Source organism: Astatotilapia calliptera, chromosome 3 (genome assembly GCF_964374335.1).
Source record: "Astatotilapia calliptera chromosome 3, fAstCal68.1, whole genome shotgun sequence".
Taxonomy (NCBI): Eukaryota; Metazoa; Chordata; class Actinopteri; order Cichliformes; family Cichlidae; genus Astatotilapia; species Astatotilapia calliptera.
The window spans coordinates 6166253-6175731 of NC_137424.1; positions in this window are offsets into that span (position 1 = coordinate 6166253).

The following is a 9479-nucleotide window of genomic DNA, read 5'->3' on the forward strand; positions in this document are numbered from 1 at the left end:
AGGAGAAGAAGAGGAGAACAAGTCCGGCGAGGAGGCAGCAGCTCTTAAAGATGAAACAGCAGCTCAGCCCTGAGCTCAGAGAGCTGCACATGAAAAAGCTCCTCAAGCAGATCCTGTCAGAGGTTTGTCATCAACAGGAGGAACTGTTCACATCATAGGATGAAGATGCTGTCAGCTGGATGAAGAAGGTTATTTAATGCAAACGTTCACACTGAAGTCAAATTGTTGCCGTGTTGAACAGATTCATGTACTGATCGTCTCCAGAATGTTAGAAGAGCTTCAATGAATCATTAGAAACAACTTACAGCTGCACAGCTGTGTCAAACACATCTGTGTGTCATTGTGGGATTGTTGTGTTTCTACATGTGACACACGTCTAAAACATGCACACAATCTGAACACAAACAGGGACTCATGTGTTCCCACAGCCAGATGCTGAGAGCCATTTCCTTGTAGTCCTGTGTCTACATACATGAACCATTAGATGTTATTGGAATGATTGTCAGCTCTGATAGTTTCATGTGTGTTTAGATGGATGCTGTTTGATCCTCGACATGTTTAAAGGTGTCCAGTCCTGAGACACTGGGGCTGGAAACAGCTGTGATGTCATTGGACTGTCACACAGACAGAAGTGCATGAAGCGAGCAGCCGAGGAGCCGCTGATGTTTTGGATTCAACAGCATTTGAAAGGTCGACACAGACACATTTGCACACAGAAAGCTGAATCTGTCATATGCCACAGTGAACTCACTGTTCAGTGTTTTTCAGGAAGCTTCTTAACTGCCTCTGCTGCCAAACAAGCAGCTGATGTCCTTGAGAAGAAGCTGAAGAAGTCTTCAACAACAAATACAGGAAGTGGACTTTCAAATACTAGATTCACTTTAGACTCACAGAGAAATGACTCAACCAGCTGTGTTTGACTATATGAAAGGTCAGTGTGTGTCTGCACACAGACTGTTGTGTTGGACTGTTATTCAGTTGTCTGCTGAATGTTTTCAAATGTCTGCATCTCAGCTGTGATGAGGCTGGGGGTCATGGGAGGCCACCGTAGCAGCCTCTTCAACATCATGACATCATCATAAATGCTGCTGGACTGTCTGATGGGCTGACGGTGAAAAAGCCGTCGGGAAGGAAACAGAAGACGTTTCAGAGGCTGCAGCAGATTTCTTTGATTCGGGGCCTTTTTCAGCTTTATTGGACAGAGCAGTGAAGATAAGTGACAGCAAAGCAGAGAGAAAGGGGGCGTGGCCCGGGTCAAAGCCAGGCCAGCTGCTCTCCACCTCGTGGTCACCTGCTCATCCTAGTGAGCTCCACCAGCAGCCCTTTCACACACTTTACACTGTCAAACACTGTGTGTGGACCTCAGCTAACAACAGGCTACATTTAAGTCTGGACTACATGCTTTTATATTGTTTTTATTCCATCAGCAGCTCAACATCATGAGCAGCTTTGACATAAAGACATCAAACTCAAGCTGACTTTAAGCTACTTTTAATACAGGGGCTCAAAAACAACAACATCTTTATTATATATCAGGACACAAAGTCATTTCATCTCAAAGGGAAACAGCTTTATTTGGAATAACCAGCACTATCAACTGGTTTGGGATCTCCACCAGTTTCATGTCTTTGCAGCTTCTCCAACAAAGTTCCTGTAAAATCAGCATGTTTGTCTTTATTGGTTTGATAGTGATTGATTATTCAGTCCCAATCTGCTGTCATCTAAAGAACAAAATGATGTTTCTATGAGTCACAAAGCTCCAGATGTTGTCGGCTTCACAAAGAAAACAAAGAACTTAAACACAAAGTGTTTGGAGCCAAAATGTTCCCAAGCTGCTCTTTTTGAAATGGCAGAGGTACAGTGGTGTCTAACAGCACACTGTGGAAGGCAAACATGTTATTGTTGGATGAAACTTCATGAATCCTTTGTAGATTTGAGCTGTTGGAGCCTTTCTTTTCTCTTCAGGTGTACAGATGCTGAGGAGGCAGGTGAAGCAGGTGGAGCTGTTGTGATGCTGCAGAGGGTGTGTCTTAGTAACTCTGTGAGGCAGAACTGGATCCAACATTGTGGATGTGTTGATGTTGGAGCCATTAAGAGTCTCTGGCCACACTGTAGGATTTCCCTTTGATCCACTGTGGGGGCATTTTGGAGTCTGTCAGTGAAACTCTTCATGTTTGTGTTTGACTCCAGTTTATAGAAACAGAGAAATGTGTCATGCTTTTGTTCGGCCTCCACAAATACACACATTTGTTCATTGGTTGGACTTTTTGGAAGGAGACACATTGAAAACCATGTTAATAAGATCTTGTTGTTTCCTGTGGATCCGACACAGAGAGTGGACTTCAGACAGAAAGCGTGGAAGAGATTTTAGAGGCCGTGTGTGGCAACAGGAAGTTTCTGTGTGTTTGCTGATCTTACATGTGGAAAACAACACGTGATGTTTGCGAAGTTCTACAATTGATTGATTGATTGATTGAATCTTTATTTTGAACATGTTGAAAAAGTATAAAAAAAAAATAGAATTAAAAGAGACAAATGAACAAAGCAAACAAAAGGAAAACGAGCAACCACAACTCCAAATAACGTCCATGTTCAAAAAGGAGCAGGAAGAAGCATAAGCTTATTTAATCCCACCCCTTTTCCACTATCTAGTATCAATAGACTACAGAAATACCTCCTTGCAATTACATTATATGTTATGTGTAATTTTTTTTTTTTTTTTTTTTAATATATACACATATATGTTTCTATCTATCCATACCTACGTATATACACACATACGCACATATACACATTTTCAATAACCCCATTAACACCTGAAGGATACACAACCTACAATTTTATATATATTTAATATATATATATATATATATATACACATATACACATACACATATATATATATACATACATACATATACACATACATATATACCCATACCAACAAACCCGTGCATGCGCACACACATGAAAATATTAGACAAGAACACCCTATCAAATCTCTACCTTTTCCCTGTACCCTGTAAAAACCATATCCTTAAACCGCTTTTTAAACTGCGCCATGCTTGGACATTGCTTCATATCTTTACTTATCTTCACTCCACACACAGAGATGCAAAAACTTTTTAATGTTGTACGGATACGAGGATGTTTTAAATTTAATTCCCCCCTCAAATTGTATCCCCGTTCCCTTTTAGAAAACATTTTTAGAATATTGTCAGGAAGCAGGTTATTTATTGCTTTATATATAATTTGTGCTGTGAGAAAATGAACCAGATCTGTGAATTTTAGAATTTTTGATTTTAAGAATAGTGGATTTGTATGATCTCTGTAACCAGTTTTATGGATTATCCTTATGGCCCTTTATTGTAATATAAAGATTGATGATAGCGAACATTTGTAAGTATTGCCCCAAACCTCTGCACAGTAATTCAAATACGGTGCAATCAGGGAACAATAGAGAATGTGGAGTGATTTGTGGTCCAGAATGTGTTTTACTTTACTCAAGATTGAGACACTTCTTGAAATTTTGTTATGTATATGATTTATATGAGACTTCCAGTTTAATTTATCATCTATAATCACACCAAGAAACTTATGTTCAAGTACTCTTTCAATTTCCACACCATCTACATGAATCTGCACTTGTGCATTTCTAAGGGAATTCCCAAATAAGATAATTTTAGTTTTACTTAGATTTAGCGATAGTTTGTTCCTGTTAAACCATTTTTTAATTTTGCACATTTCTGAAGTAATTGTATCCAGCAGCTCCTTTAGATTCCCCCCAGAACAAAAAATATTTGTGTCATCTGCAAATAATACTAATTTTAATATATCAGATGCCTTACAAATATCATTTATATAAATTATAAATAATTTTGGACCCAGTACAGAGCCTTGTGGAACACCACAAGCAATGTCCAAGCATGATGAGGAATGGACACCCAGCTTCACAAATTGTTTCCGGTCACTTAAATAATTTTTCACCCATTGCAGTACAACCCCCCTAATCCCATACCGTTCCAGTTTATTAATTAATATGTCATGATTGATTGTGTCGAATGCTTTCTTGAGATCCAGAAATACTCCAGCTGCATACTGTTTCTGATCTATAGCATTCGTAATCTCCTCAATTGATTCGATTAATGCCAGAGATGTTGATCTTTTTGATCTGAATCCATATTGACTGTCAGAGAGTAATTTATATTTATCTAAGAATTTGTCTAATCGTTTATTAAACAGGTTTTCTAGGATTTTGGAGAATTGTGGTAGTAAAGAAACAGGCCTGTAATTTGTGAAGTGGCGTCTATCCCCGGTTTTATACAGCGGCACAACTTTAGCTATTTTCATTTTGTTTGGCACTTTTCCCGTCTGAAATGATAAGTTGCAAATATATGTTAGAGGTCCTACAATTCCTTCAATGACCTTCTTGACGATTTTCATGTCAATATCATTACAATCAGTGGATGTTTTATATTTACACATGTGTACAATGTCAATTATTTCTTTTTCCTCCACTGATGTGAGGAACATTGAGTTAGGGTTCCTATCAATCAGGTTTTCACTACATTCTACTGATGGCAGTGACTCAGGAATTTGTTCTGCCAGTTTTGGTCCAATATTTACAAAATAATGATTAAAGCTGTTGACCTTATCAGCAGTGTTTTCCATAATATTGCCATTATCGATAAAGTATTGTGGATAACTTTGTTGTCCAGAATTATTTTTAATGATACCGTTTAAAACATCCCATATTCCTTTCATATTATGTTTATTGTTGTTCAATATTTTACTATAATACTCCTTTCTACATACACGTATAATATTGGTCAACTTATTTTTGTATTTTTTATATTTATTTTCAGCATCTTTTGTTCTTTGTTTTAGGTATTCCCTATAGAGTGTATTTTTCTTTTTACATGCATTTTGTAAACCCTTAGTGAGCCATGGTCTATCTGAATATTTGTGCTTTCTGTTGTATTTTATTGTTGGACAGTTTTTATCGTACAACTCCATGAATATTCTTAAAAATATGCCATATGCAATATCAATATCAGCTTCTTTGTACACCTTGTCCCAGTCCTGATTTAATAGATCGTTCTTAAATGCAGTCATAGTTTCTTCTGTCCTTACACGCCTGTATCTCAGTTGTTCTTCATGCTGATTTTTCTTATAATTAGTGTCATAAACTGCAAAAACTGGTAGGTGATCACTGATGTCATTAATTAATATTCCGCTCACAATGTTGTTTTCCATATTGTTAGTGAAAATATTGTCAAGTAAGGTGGCACAATGTGGTGTAATTCTGCTAGGCCTGGTTATTTTAGGATGTAAACTCAAACTGTACATAGTGTTTAGGAATTCGTCGCTCATTTTATGCTTTTTTGGATTCAACAGGTCAATATTAAAATCACCACAGATAAACATAACTTTTTGATTTGTTTTAGAGAATATTTCCTCTATGAAGTCATTAAATACTTGAATACTAGAGCCAGGTGTTCTATATATACAGCTAATTATTACATTTTTTTCTTTTTCCTTATAAATTTCAATTGTTATACATTCTAGTAAATTATCAATTACAGTTGTCATACTTTCTACCACCTTGTAGTTTAGGTTTTTATCCACATACACAGCTACTCCCCCTCCACTCTTGTTCCTTCTATTTACAAAATTCACTTCATATCCCTCCAGTCCAAAGTCCATTCCTTTCTCCGCATTGATCCATGTTTCAGAAATGGCAATAATTCCAAATGGATTTGTCAACTCATTTAGATATTCCTTTATATTGTTGAAGTTGGCATACAGACTTCTGCTATTAAAATGGATTATTGATAATTTATTTTCCGTGTTGATGGTGTGCTTAAACTGTTCATCAGTGAAGTAGCAGCAGTTACAGCTGATGTTGTAGAAGAAATTATTTTCCGGGTCTATATCCTTTTCTAAGTCTAGAACATTATGGTCTGTGTATCGAAATGTTCTCAGTTCCAGATTATCATAAAGAGAATTCCAATGAGTCATGTTGATATTGTTGCCGGATGCAGATGAAGTTCTTTTGGACTGTGCCATGTGTTGTGTTGTGTGTCACGTCACATGTGTATTCATACCTCCAGAGTAAGTTGACCTCAGTATTTGTCCAGCTCTTCCATATTTCTGATGACCAACACTTTGGCTTGTTCCGGTGTTCCATTGAGTTTAATGAATACTTTGCAGTTGGTGGTCCATGTATTTTGAATTTTTCCCTGTTTCTTCAAGTAACGTGCTTTCCTGGCAATGTCCGCATTTCTTTTTATCAAATGTTCGTTCATGAAGACATCGGATCCTTTCAGTTTCCTTCCTTGTTTTAACAGTGCTGTTTTCTGTTTTCTGTTTGCAAATCTCACAATGATGGCTGGTTTGTTACTGTCATTTTTTCGGGGTAGAGGGTGGCAAGCCTCAATGTTGTTATAATCCACTTCCACACCTTTGGACCGTAGAAAGGTAACCACTTGATGCTCCGTGGAGTTGACATCTTCCTCTCCTGGCCCTCCTACATTGTCAGTGGCGACCGCCCGGGCGTATGACCGGGGTTTGATGCGAAGCCCCGTGATGATAACATCGTTCATCCGGGTGTACTGCTCCAAATCCGCCACTCTGTTCTCCAGGTACGCCAGCCGCCGATCCTTCTCGGCGTTCTGGATGCGGAGAGCCTTAACTTCCTCGACCAGGTCCAGGATGGCTTTCTGCTGCAGTTTGACAGTAGAAATCTCCTCTGTCATAAACTCCAGCGACTTCTTAATATCGTCTCCTTCCTCGGCTGACAGAACTTTTTTCGGGCCCATGCTGAGAGACGCTCTCGTAGCTTTGCCGTGACGACCGGCTGATCATTGTTCTCACAGCATTTTGAGTGGGAACAGTTCAAACTGGGAGTAGTGGGAGTTATTTCCTGATTGAAACAAGCTGAATGTTTCTGTGACGATGAAGATCAGCAGCTCAGCTGATCAATGAACTGACATCTATCAGTCGTTTCATGAGATGAAGTCATCAGCAGACATTTGTTCTGACTGTGTGATGAATGTCAGAAGGTCAGGGCTCTGCTTTAGTCACTGCTTGATGATCATTGGCTCATTGTTGAATCCAGGGGCCCAGTCTGACCTCTGACCTTTGCTGCAGGTCTTCTGTGTTATCTCCACTTTCATGTCTGATCTTCTACTTGTAGTCCTGTGTCTATATATACAGTGGCTTTCAAAAGTATTCGACCCCCTTGAACTTTCCCACATTTTGTCACATTACAGCCACAAACATGAATCAATGTTATTGGACTTCCAGGTGAAAGACCAACACAAAGTGGTGCACACGTGAGAAGTGGAACGAAAATCATACATGATTCCAAACATTTTTTACAAATAAATAACTGCAAAGTGGGGTGTGCGTAATTATTCAGCCCCCTGAGTCAACACTTTGTAGAACCACCTTTTGCTGCAGTTCCAGCTGCCAGTCTTTTAGGGTCTGTCTCTGCCAGCTTTGCACATCTACAGACTGAAATCTTTGCCCATTCTTCTTTGCAAAACAGCTCCAGCTCAGTCAGATTAGATGGACAGCGTTTGTGAACAGCAGAAATTGAAATTGAAATTGCAGTGAAGTCAGCTAGAAACTTACAGTGACGTGGACATCATGCAAAGACTGCCAGACTCTGTAATACTGCAAATGATCAGTGACTCAGGTTAACACTAAACTTTAAACGGCACCTCTGTGTCTCTGTGTGCTGAACATCTAGGATTGAGTCAGGCTGCATCAGCTGAAGCTGTTATTTGTATATATCAGTATTTTTTTATTCAGGTGTGGGGAAAATACGTAAGACTGCAGTGAAGCGATGCACCAGATGAATCCCTGGCCAAAGGTATCGTACTCAAATCAGACTACTGATCCAGCCACATCAGCCTTTTGTGAGGTCTGTTTAAAGTAGACTAAAAGTGAACTGCAGGTTCCTGAGAGGTGCTCTGTGAGCACAGAAACACATGTTCATACATACAGCTGCAGCAAACTTACATTAATTTTAAATAGATTTGTTACTCTGATGTCTGTCTCTGTGTTAGTCCTCTGACAGACTGGTGACCTGTCCAGGTGTGCTCTACCTACTACTGGGACAGGTTCCAGCCTCTGTAATAGAAATGTTCTGTTATTCTCATTTAAAGTGTTTAAGTGCTTATGCATATGCTTAGTTGTGACACTGTTACTGTTCAGTGAAAGTTGCTAAAACTAGATGAACTTACTTCAGCAGTTTGAGAAAACAACTCCCTTTACAGGTGCTGATAAGGCCAAGGGCACAAAACAGCACAACCATTGATGCGTTAGGTTTCATAGCGAGACACGTGAAGTGTGGTAGGATCAGTTTGTAACTTCCTCCCTCTTCCTTGGAATGTATAAAGGAGGAGGAGCACGACTTCTGTGGCAGCGCTGACATGACTGAACTGTGATGTTTGATGTGTGTTGGCGCAGTAATAAATAGCTTGATCACAGCTCTTTCTGTGTTGCAGACTTTATTTTAAAAATTCCACGAACCCCCCCCCCCCCCCACTGTGAACCTGAATTGAATATTCAGAAGACATTTGTTTAAATAGTTCTACAAATCTGAGCTGTTGGTGTGTCCTTGGATTGTGTGGTAATAATATTAGAGCCTGCAATCTTTCTTACTGGATCTCTACTATGAGTCATGTTACCTGAGATTAGTTCTATGTTTACCTGTCAGCCTGGACGAATGTGCTGTGTGAAGAATGTAAATGACATCAGATCTGAACTGCTTACATCTAAGGAGCCTGTTCATATTTAATTGTAATATGAACCAATGATTTTCTGATTGATTGCTGATATATACAGTGGGGCAAAAAAGTATTTAGTCAGCCACCGATTGTCATCATTTTAGGTGGGGGAACTTGCACAGAGGTCAGTAATTTGCACCAGAGGTACACGTCAACTGTGAGAGACAGAATGTGAAAAAAAAAATCCATGAATCCACATGGTAGGATTTGTAAAGAATTTATTGGTAAATCAGGGTGGAAAATAAGTATTTGGTCAATAACAAAAATACAACTCAATACTTTGTAACATAACCTTTGTTGGCAATAACAGAGGTCAAACGTTTACTATAGGTCTTTACCAGGTTTGCACACACAGTAGCTGGTATTTTGGCCCATTCCTCCATGCAGATCTTCTCGAGAGCAGTGATGTTTTGGGGCTGTTGCCGAGCAACACGGACTTTCAACTCCCGCCACAGATTTTCTATGGGGTTGAGGTCTGGAGACTGGCTAGGCCACTCCAGGACTTTCAAATGCTTCTTACGGAGCCACTCCTTTGTTGCCCGGGCGGTGTGTTTTGGATCATTGTCATGTTGGAAGACCCAGCCTCGTTTCATCTTCAAAGTTCTCACTGATGGAAGGAGGTTTTGGCTCAAAATCTCACGATACATGGCCCCATTCATTCTGTCCTTAACACGGATCAGT